General features: G+C 35.9%; 1 long non-coding RNA gene across 1 annotated transcript; it reads right to left on the minus strand.

Annotated features, from left to right (window-relative positions):
• Nucleotides 1–577: 577 nt before the first annotated feature.
• Nucleotides 578–10,843, minus strand: LOC141440562 (uncharacterized). Its single transcript, XR_012452720.1, has 3 exons — nt 10,623–10,843; nt 10,103–10,268; nt 578–669 (listed from the first exon to the last, which is right to left on the minus strand). It is a non-coding gene; the product is annotated as an uncharacterized lncRNA (long non-coding RNA).
• Between the last annotated feature and the right edge of the window lie 1,326 nt (nt 10,844–12,169).

Genomic DNA, 12,169 nt, shown 5'->3' on the forward strand with positions numbered 1-12,169 from the left:
TGATGAAGTAACAAACAAACACACAAACAATCAGACTTATAAAGTTTCGCATTTATAATATTAGTAGTATATCTCTGCCAAGCGTCTTACCGCAAATTTTTATTGACAATGATGGCCTTTTCAAAAGAGTTGCTAAAAGAGCTTTTTAGTTAATTTTATGTTTTATTTTTTTATATAACTACCTAAATAATTATTTTGTTTGAATAAATGAATACATATTAATAAAGAGCCCTTTGAGGTTTAATTACAGAAAAAAAGTTTTGATTACTTTATTTTTATTTTGGTAAAGCAGTTTTTGTATTTCTTCGTCTAAGTCGCTACACTCTTGACCAAGTGATCGTGGTAGTCAATTGTGGAGCAGCAGCAGCGAACCTTTGTTACGACTTTTTTGTAAAAATAATGTGGTGGTTGCGGCCTTCCTTCCACTCAGCAGTACTGTACCACTACCATGAGTTTACAGTGACCGTACTCGATAGCGACGGCGTAAATTATGTGCAATTCCCCATACAAATAATTTACGCCGTCGCTATCAAGTACGGTCACCGTAAACTCATGGTAGTGGTACTGGAGTCCGGAGTTCCCAGTTGACAACAGAGAGCGTTGCTGCACAGACTCCGACACGTTCTTTACTCGCGTAACAGCGACGTGAAGTGATGTACCCGTCTTATTCTAAAACCAAGCACAACACGGAAAAAATACAACTCCATAAAAAAGCATGCACAGTAGGTACTCTTTTGTCAAGAATTTAATACTAGTCTGAATACATTGTGATACCTTAAAAAGCTACTCTGAAATGTGAACTGGTCTTCTGAATGAATGGAACAGTCGTCATTCAAGTAATCTGCACATTAAGACAGTCTGTTCTACCACATACCTCCGCACAGTCAGCCGCCATGCGATGCTAGAATGAACTAAATATCCACGGAGCATCATGTTCACGTCTCTATTACTGTCCCAGCTCCTCGGGACAAAATTAAAATTCCCTCAAAATTAAACTGAAGCTGTTCCTAGTATAATTAATTCTCGTCTTTATACGTCTCATACATTTAATGGATAACCTGTTAAAGTTAATTAAAAATGCTCTTGAGTGTTTAGAAAAAAGTGTTCGTCTTTTTAAGCTTCTTTGTTTGATTTCATTAGGTTGGTTAACTTTAAGGATATTTTTATACTTTGCTTTTACTGTAACTTTGAGAACTAATTATTAATAGCTTTGCCAGTTTTTACTGTGTTACTACCAACGGTGTGGATATATCAGGAAGTGGTCGAAAAATAACTTGAAAAATTATGGAAATCCGACTTTTATAAACAAAACTGACGAACAATTATACCGGGTGTAGCCTGCAAGAGGAGCAAAGAATTAAAACATAGATCGTACTCGTCAGGCTCGTTGATATTAGTTCAGCGACTTTTGAAAATAATGGAATCTTCAGATTTCCCCTTTTTTATACAAATTAAATACTGTTTTCAATGTATATTGACGAGCCTGTCGCACCACAAACATTACACATTTTGCTTTACATATCTTCTTCAAATAAACTTTTAAGTGTAATAAAAATAAAAAAAACTATGTATTTTTAAAAGTTGCTGAACGGATGTCGTTCAGTCTGACGAGTAAAATCTATGTTTTAATTATTTGCTCCTATTACAGGCCACTCCCGGTATTTATATTTTTTGGATTTAGCCTATTCGCCGTTGTCAAATCTAGGATAAATGCAAATTTTCTTGATAATCGTGCTCCTCTGAGACTAGAACTTTGGTCACCATTATATTTGCTAGTAATCGAACAAAAGCTTGTAACATGTTTATAAAAAACCACTTCTATTTCAGAAAAAAAAACAAGCAACAAAAGTTAGGTACCTAACGCAAAACCAACAAGTTTCTACAAACAACGACGCTTACTAAAACTCTTTTCGTAAGCTTTTCACTCAGAAAATTCTTATCTCTTAGTAAGTAGATTAAGAAATTCTCAGATAATACCTGAGACCTTTTATCATAATCCATTTCATATTGTAAAACACAAAGAGTATCAGCATCTTACGGATGAAAGGTGATCTTTGCTAACCCGCGATGCGACCTTTGTACAAATAGGAACGAAAATATAGTTAATATTTTTATACCTGGTATAAAATACAATGTGACATTAAAAAGGCGTTAAACAGGGGGATCTGCCTGTATCCTAATGTGCTTAAGTTGTTTACAGGAAATCTTTAAAATGTTTGTTTATTATGTTCGTTCAAAGTCAAATCTTTCAATCGAATTTAATTTACTTCTATCTTATAAATAATCTATTTGACTTAAAATTTCGTTCGAACATGTAGCTTAGATAACAATGCAATGGCAGCCAGCAAAAAATCCTGTATTAAAAACTACTAATTAATTAAACTACTTTTGAGATGTGATACGTACACTTAAAATACCCAAATACCAAGTTTAAACGCGCCCTCAAAATATTTTCAACTCTATCTAATCCGGAGCCACTCCACTAGTTTGCTATTCAAATTGGCAAGTGAATAAATTAAAAGTTCGCTCTCACCTCTCAACTAATTTCTTTGTCCAAGTTAGCGCTGCATGGAATTAGTAAACAACTTCTTAATGAGGGCCTTCAAGTAATAACATTAATAATTTAGACCCATTAGTTTGCTGGAATCGTTGATTTATCGTGCTAGAAATTTTTAGGAAATGTTTTCCAAGTTTAGCATGAGTTGCCTTCTGTATGAGCAGGTAACATGAACTAACACAAACAAGCTCTCAATCGTATGACTACTGAAGTATTTTGATATGGGTTTAGTTTTTTATAAGCATAATTTGACATGACGGTGCCACAAAATCCATAACATTATTATTTGAAAATGCTGCGACCATCGAATTCCAATGCCAAAAGAATTAATCACATTAAGCTGAATAATGTGGTAGTAAAAGAAAAAAGAAGAAGTAGAAAGCAGGAAGAAGAAGGAAAAAGAAAGAAAAATAGTGAAATATAAAAGTGTACTCGTATAGAAAGCGATTTCTGGAGAGAGTCCTTCAGTCGTCGTTTGTGTTCCTGTTACATGATTTCAAAGTGAAAAATGCGCAAACATTGCGCATTAAAACTTAAACCCTTGAGTTAACGCTTTAATTTCACCGGAGACTTTACATGAAAATTGATTATTGAGGAATATACTTTCAAAAAGTGTCTCCCTCTACCGAGATTTAACCTGAACCTCAGCTAAATCAAGTGAAACATATTTAATTACATTATCAACGGCACGTGATTAAATGAAAGCTAGCAAAGTAACTTCAAATGAATCAATGAAGAAACTAATTTCTTCATTAGGAAAGGATTAAACGTAGTTCGCCTTATTGTATCCAAAACACATTTGAAAAAACAGTAAAGAAATGCTGCAGTCTATGAATCAAGCCTGGGTCTCTGCCAGTCCGGGAAGCGTGCTGTACTTTCAGTATGCTCTAAGTATTGATAACTTAGGTGATAATTATCATCTCATCATATTATCAGCCGTAGGACGTCCACTGCTGGACATAGCCCCTCTCCCCTCATAGATTTCCAGTTGCTTCAGTTTTAAGCGATCTGCATCCACCGTGAACCCTCGGCTTTAACCAGGTTATCCGTTCATCGTGTTGGTGGTCGTCCTACTTTGCGCTTGCCGATCCGCGGTTTCCATTCGAAAATTTTTCGGCAGCAACGGCCATACATTCTCCGTGTTAGTATGGCCTGCTCATTGACACTTCATAGAAATAATTTGCTTGATAACCCTATATATTGTACCAATATTATTGGTTTTAATCACAATGGATACAACTAAAGTATGAATATTACTGATATTGTCTTTATTTTTCAAAGTCAAAAAACTATCGATAATTCAATCACTTATTGCAACACTGACGTTGACTTCAAAGTTTGCCAGCAAAATACCTCTGGGTAGGTGCAGAATTTATAAGTGTTAATAGTCCTGGAAAAGCCCTTCTAAACCTTCAAACGTGCTCTGATTTTATGCCAGCCTTATTGTAATTGAGTTTCTATGTAAATGGCAGAGTTAATAAGGCTTTTTGGACAATATACTTCAGTGATGTGTAGGTGTCTTTTGGAAGTGGATTTTGTGATTGAATTTCGGAGTTGATTGTTTCTTGCGATGGTGACTTGAATTAGTAAGATTATAGATAGTATTTTAAAATTATTATAATGTCAAAATATTTGTTCATAATATACTCAGCGGCACAAAATTTTGCCCACTCTCCATACAAAATTATCTATTTCTGCATACATTTGAGGGCCAGATTTTTTGCCACTCAGTATTATTATCACAATCACTGGTATAACTGCAAAAATACACACTATATTCCCAAGAAAGTTATCGTCAAGGTTAACTAACTGATCCTCAACTCCTTCCTCTCTTCTCTTCTTTACTGCAAAATATTAATAAAAATCTACTGTATCGAATTAGAATTCCAGCATCAAATCTCAAAAGCTTCTAGATATATCTATCTCTTTCAGTAGCAGTATTCAACTTTCACTCCCCTTATTCTACTCCAAGTTTTTTCCCGATATAGAAGTCACTTGCTATTGAATGTTTTCTTAGGCATAGCTGTGCTTTGCACACTATCTACAGACCATTTGTAGTGTCTATTTACTATGCTTCCTACATTTTTTTATTTATATTTGCCTGCTTGCTTATAGTGTCATTAAATAAATTAGTTAGTTAGTTAGTAGTTTCCACGCTGCATAAAAAAAATGCTGGAAAAATCGAGGTTTAAATACTTAATTGATTGATTCCGGCGTTTTTTGCGGAGGTATATTTCAATGAAGTGACTTTTAATTTGCTCCTCAATTTACATTTTTGCTTGCTTGCTCTTCATGGTTAAACAGAAAAGCAAGGTACTTAATTATTTTTTATCACTATCGTCTTTCAAAATATTTCAAACATTGTCCTTATTAGTTTACTAGAGGACTAAAATTAAATGTTATTTTAAAGAGAGTGAAAATTACTATATTACATTATACTTAACGAATTCCTTTTCATAACGTCAACATAATGAATTTAGCGTGATGTGGGTAACACTAAATGAAACCCCTTCTTAGTTATTTCCTTTGTGTTTCTGAAAGTTTAGAATTTAGAAGTTGCATTATGTGTAAATTAATTATTATACACTCTTGATTAGATAAAAGTGAAGTTCGCGTGTTGATTTGTTGATAATTATGTAAATAAAATTAGAGATGGAGATGATGGGGGAGATGGAGGAATTAGGTAGATAAATAGAATTAGTTAAAGCTGCAGGTTCACGGTAGATGTAAGTCGCTGCCAACCGAAGCAACTAAAGGTCTATGGGAGAGGCCGTCCTAAAGCTGAGATGATATTGATGAAGTAAAATTAAACATTTATTTATTTCATATTATCAAACAGTACCTCCGATATAAAAGCAGTACCTCTATTTACTGATTGTAAGTAAAAAGGCTAGGCTCGGTCAAGGAAGAAACCAATGGACATCAATAAAAAAGACTATCCCAAGCACCGCACAGAGCCACGTGAGAATGCCTGATCCTCTCCCAGCTTTCCAGCAATGACTGACGCAAGACTTTGGGGGTGATACGAAAACCCATCCGACTCACTCCCCGTAATAAGCTCTATGGAGCTGGATACATGCAACCGGGTTTTTTAGACGGTGAGAGTCCAGCACTGTATGAGCCTTCTCTTCTCAGTTGTCCATAATTGATTTGTCCCGACTGCAATTCCTCATATCTAATACCTAAAGCGCCTCATATAGAATAAAATAAAAACTGCCAAAAACAAACAAAAGCAAGAATCTAGTATATTCGGCCTAGCCGTTTAAGCTCAATGTCCCAAAAAACCGACTGGCTGAAAGAAAACAATGCACAACATAAACCACAGGAGCTAGATACTTGAAATTTAAGATAAATCCCTATCCATGCTCAATCACGATGAGGAAAACACGCTGACAAAGAAAGAGAAGGAGATACCTAACCATAAGTATCATGAAGATCCACTAAGAAAGGATTTGTCCTGGTTCATTTAGAAGAGGTTTAGCCTATTTTTAATCTTCGACGGGAACCAAACCTTAGTAATGAGATAGTAGCTAATTATTTCTTACCCATAAATTAATACAGGAAGTACTTTTATACCAGGAAAACAAAACATTAATATAATAAGGAAACCAAACTGTAATCAAAACAAAACTAATTACAGAAGGCAACTAAACTTAATTGTTTACCGGGAACTTTTTAATAACGTTTTTCCTACATTAATGTAGAGTGACGCGGCTTTGCTAGACCCACGGACAAATTTGTAGCGCAGGATCCCGCTGCAAAACATCCGTGCTCATCTACTGCTTTTCAATTTCAACAACTTATTGCGATGAGCAAAGTCTGGGCTGTCGAAAGAAATTTGAAAAGTTGTCTGAAAAACCTCGATAGTGGACCGGGATTGCAAATATTACCTATCTATGTCACCTCACAAGACAAAAAGTAAAATAGAAAGGCATTTTAAGAACAAAAATCCTTATCCAAAATTATATTCCGATAATAGCAACTGCACCATTCACTAAACGCTATGCTAACTGGACGCTACGTTAAGTACGTCAAGCGGGTTTCACAGAATAACAAACGTATTCAATAGTCATTTACTGTGTGGCGACACCCCTGCCACATATTGTGTGATCAGCATTTTAGCTAACCACGCGGGGCCCGCGGCCAACGGACGCCAGTCGGTACACAACCACCTTACTTGCCACGCGCCCCGACTCCCGCCTGGTTAGCCCGCCTTCTGAACTTATTTTCTATAACATACATGTGTGATATTAAAGATTATTAGCTACCTACTTTGTTCATCTCTTCCATCCCAGTGCGCAACCCGAACTATAGACATTGTCAGTAAAAGGTAGCTAAAACTGCAAGCCGATCTACCTTTTAAATTCTGAATACTTAGGCCAATTAGGGACCAATATTGAAAAAATTGATTAGCCCTCCAACATCATAGGCCTTTAATTCAATAATATTTTTTTAAGTACAATTTTGCGCACCGTCATTATTTTTGATGTTTACAAAGCGTTACTTAACTGTAGGAAAAAATTTAACTGTCTTGCTTGTCTTGTGTTTATAAATTTAGTAAAATAACTAACAACTTGTAAAAATAAGCCTCGAGATCTCACATTAACTCCCGCCGTATAATTTGTCGGGACAAAATGTCGTTTCCCCCGGTTAGACTTTACTTTGAGAACAAGCGTTGAATTACACCAACAATTTCGTCGACCATGAAAAGCTTGAGCTTGAGATAACTCGGGATTTCTAAGCCTCTAGTTACCTACCCGTGATGGAATTAATAAATTATGGTTGTGCTGTATATTAGCATGTTGCTGTATTTAGGCATAAGCCGCACTAGGCGCCGCGGTTTTTAACCGCGTGACTGTGAATCAAGTAAACTATGCAAGCGGCCGCACTGCCGGCTTTAAGTTTACTTGATTTACTAGTAGTTTTACTCGGTTTATTTATAAAATTGACCTAGTTACCTTGTCGATTGAAAAGAAAGAACTGAGTAGAAAAACTTTAATTTTACTTGTAATGCCTGTTTGTGTGTTAAAAAATAAAAATACATTTATTGCCACATTAAAAAAAATACAATGCACATAACAAAAACACACCAAATAAGACGAAAATTTAGAACTACACAGTGTCCAAAAAGGTAGGAAAAATAATAATAATAAGTTGAAAATATCGTGACGAACAACTACCGGAGGTATATCTGAAGGACGGTACGGTCGACATTTGTCGGGTATGCCGCCTTCCTGGGGAGTCACTCAGGCGTATTATCTCCGGTTGTTCTCATCTTGCTAACGGTGAGTATTTGCACAGACATAACTTAGTAGCCAGGATTATCCACCAGGAACTTGCTCTTCGATAAGGCCTTGTAGACTCTGAGGTGCCGTATTATAGGTATGTCCCTGCGCCAGTTCTCGAAAATGGTCGTGCCACGCTCTATTGGGATCGATCTGTCATCACGGACAGTACTATTGTAGCCAATAAACCTGATATCGTGCTGACAGATCGATCAAACCCGCAGGCAGTGCTCGTCGATATCACCATCCCACATGACGAGAACCTCGTGAAGGCCGAGAAGGACAAACTCAGCAAGTACCTTGACTTGGCTCACGAGGTGACTGCTATGTGGGATGTTGACTCGACGATCATTGTCCCGATAGTCGTTTCGGCAAACGGCCTAAAAGCGAAGAGTCTCGACCAACATCTCAAGAGACTCTCGCTAGATGGCTGGATCAAGGGCCAGATACAGAAGGCGGTACTTCTGGACACGGCACGCATCGTCCGGAGGTTCCTCACTCTGCGGCCCTGACCACCGGTAGCTTGGGCCCTGCCCCGTTACCGGCGGCAAACTAGGTTAGGTTTTTGTAATATTTTTATTTTGTATGTACGTTTCTGTATTTTACTTCTTATAACTATTATAAAAACCTAATCCTAAGAATATAAAAATAAATAAAGAGAATAATAATAAAAAACAAAAGACAAAAATAAAAACAACAGACACGTTACAAATAAGCAATTTTAATCTCAAGCCGCTTTTAGGGATATGATTGACTTGAAATTTTCTACGGATAGATAATTTAGATAATAACGCTAGTTTAGTCAACAAAAGTTGTATTGTATTCAAAAATATTTTTTTACAATATTTTGAGGGAGAGGCCTTTGCCTAGCAGTGGGACATATAAAATGGCAAAATAAAAAATATTAATTATATATTTTTTTTTTCATTTCAATAAATGTTATTGATACCAAAGTTTATAAAAAAATATCTTTTTATTTCAATTAATCGTGAATTTTTCTGTTTACCTTTTTGGTGAATGTAATTTACCGCATAATACATTACAGATAAATGGATGATGCTACCCACTGATGTATTAAACTGATGCTACCATACGGAATTTCAAGTGCCAAACTAATTTCTGAATTCCTTGAACTCAACACCGTCCAAAAATAATCTACATCCAGCGAAGCTCGAAATCTAAATGTGTTGTCAGCCAGTCCTAGGTTAGGTCGCTCGATCAAGAAGGCTAAAATGTCCCTGAAACTCAGTTCGTAAATAACATCAGAGGAGCTAGTCAACCCTATCTAATTCTGTTATAAATATGTATAACGTAAAATAAACTTTCATTAAACTAGCTTGTACAACATAATAAGGTCACGCTGCCCGAGAAGAATCTCTAAAACGTAGATTATAATTTTTCGTCACTATCTCGGCTCAGCCAGGACGGCGCGGAGAGCGATTTCCCTGTTCATTGCATAGTCAAAAAGTACTTGCACTTGTGGTTAACTGACAACATACGTAATGTATGAGAAAAACGCTTGACGTGCCGTTTCTCGCTCGAGGACATGGTGAGGCCGTTAAGCAAACTTTTAAAAACAGTTTCAGAAGTGGTAAAAGTTTTTATTACTATTATAATATTCCAAAAATTATGAGTGGTTGGTTGTGTTTATCCAAAAGTATGAGCAATACGGTATTTGACAACTCTTGAACTTGCCATGTCTCATAGTAATTATATTATTATGAAAGTATAGAGATACAGACAGTGTTAAGCGAAGAGAAAACTTAAATCGGTTGAATATTGGATTTAAAGTGTTTTTTTGAGAAATCCATATACCCGTCTCTTTCTCAAACGCTTTTCTCTATGCAGCAAGTATGGCGCTACTAGCGTGTGATGTCACATGCAAGTATGTCTTTCTCTGTCTAATCTTGTAATTCAAACCTTTACAACTTTGTTATTTGTAGAAGTAGCTTAAAAATTATTTCTCTATCCGATAACAGACGTTGTGCATTTTTAATTTATTGATCATGCAAAAAATAGTCAAATACCGTATTGTTCAAAGAACTAAAAGCTGTTGGGGGTAGGTGTGTATTGTGACAATTAGTAGACCATCTCAAAATGTGATTGTGATTTTTTCGGACATGAGCTACGTCTAACAAATTGATTGATCCAGGTGTAGTTAACGGAGGTTCGGAGATCCTACTATTGAAATTTGAATTTATTTTACCTTCCTTCACCGCTATAAAGTATTGTAGTATTGGTAGTCAAATGTAGGTCATACCTTCTAGCGTCATACAGGACGCCAAACTGTTTAGCAGCAGCTTGCGTAGATTTAACGGTGAATCGAACTTGGCTAGTATATCCAGAACGATGCGAGTTTGAATATCACCCGGCTCACCCGAAAATCCCTTTCGTTTTCATATGATTTTGGATTTCGAACCAACGTGCTGGCAAAAAACAAATCATATTTGAAAAATAAACTGGTACGTCATTACTTACGTTGGAACCGTATTTAGTTGCGATAGATGGTATCACATGCCACCATATGGGCATCGATCAAAATCGATGACACAAGCGATCAAAATCTTTGTGTGGGTCGGGTGGGCGTGAGCGCTTGGGGCTGTTTGTCACATTTGTACGAATTTGAATCCCGCCTGACGCACCCAAAAAACTCTTTTTTTGTGCAAAGGCTTCCTCCTCTCTCTTAGTCCATTATTGTAAAAGCAAGTTCGTGCTACCCTGCGTGATAAGCATCCAAAAATAGTTACACCATTAAATTTAAAATGACTTATGAAACTTACCACGTACTTCACCAACGGTGCTGGCTGAAAATCAGCGGTGGGGTGTTTATTATTAACGCTTCAGCATTATGCTGAGCCAGTGTCCGATTCACAACCGCAACGACACATACCTTTCCTACGTGTTGTCTATTTGTACTTAATACTATTGTTGTGTCTTGTGTTGTGAACAAATGTGTTTTCATTCTTTATTTTATTTCTTTCTTTTACTTTAGCGCGCGTATTTCATCTCTAAACCCAGTTATTTCTTCGCTCTTTATCAACTGCAAGTCTATCAAATTTTATGTTCTATATGCCCTGAAATAGTTAACCTTCGCTATATAATACGAAGCGACATAACCCATAAAAAGCATTTTATGCGATGCCTGAGCATCATAAAAAGAAGGGTTACATGCTTCTGATATGACATGTTCAAGTGGTTTCGAACAAAGGTCTTTTGTTAGTCACTTACTGTCAATTTTATTTCGACACAGATGGATACTGATTATGACAGTTAAATGTTACAAACGAGCTGATAACCCGTTGAATATATCACACTACAATAATATGTTAACCAGCTTAAAACAGTTGAAAAACCCTGAATAAAAACATCTGAACCGATTTTAAATAACGGTAACGACTTTAAAGACCATCACAATGAAACTTGCTTTCACGTAAAAGTACCACATCGAAATCGGTCCGTCTGTTTAAGAGTTACGATGCCACACACAGACAGACAATGGTGTCAAACTTATAACATCTCTTATTAGCGGTGGGCGTTAAAAATTAATTTGGTAATTTAGCGGATATTTGGACAAGGTTTACTAAAAACCATTTCATTTTTAATTGAAGTTAACGAACATTTCAAAGATGTGACATTATTTTCGAATTGATAAAATTAACGAAAAACCCTTACATGGAACGTCAGATATATCATCATTCCTGCCTATATATACGTCCCACTGATAGACACAAGCCTCCTCTCAGAACGAGATTGCGGATTGCCATTGCGGATTGGGAACTTCACACACACCAGTAAATTGCTTCGCAGGTTTGTACAAGTTTACTCACGATGTTTCTTCAGACATGTAGGTACCCACCAGAAATGTTTCTTAGTACATGTAGAAATGTTTAATTATAGAACATTTTTTTTATTAATTATATTTGAAAATAAAATATTTACAAGTGCAAACAAAAATGAAATAAATTAAAGTATCCTTAATTAAAATTTTACATCGCATGAATTATATTATGTAATATTGTCAAATTTTGTTTTATTGGTACATGGTTATATTTATTTATTTGGTTCGAGCCAATAAATAAATATAACCATGGACCAATAAAACAAAATTCATTTGCCCCACGTACGTCAATCCGCGATTTATCAATATCAAGCGCCCAATAAAATAACCCGGTTCCAAAAGAATGATTTATGCTATTGTTACAAGGAGTTAACGAACCAAAATATCTATGAAATAAATAGGAAAATTTGTAATTTTCCTGTTAAGCCGATGATCTAGAGGAGTCATTTATTATGCTGTGTCTCTTTAGTGATAAAGTGGGTGGAGAAG

Source organism: Choristoneura fumiferana, chromosome 22 (assembly GCF_025370935.1).
Source record: "Choristoneura fumiferana chromosome 22, NRCan_CFum_1, whole genome shotgun sequence".
NCBI classification, from domain to species: domain Eukaryota; kingdom Metazoa; phylum Arthropoda; class Insecta; order Lepidoptera; family Tortricidae; genus Choristoneura; species Choristoneura fumiferana.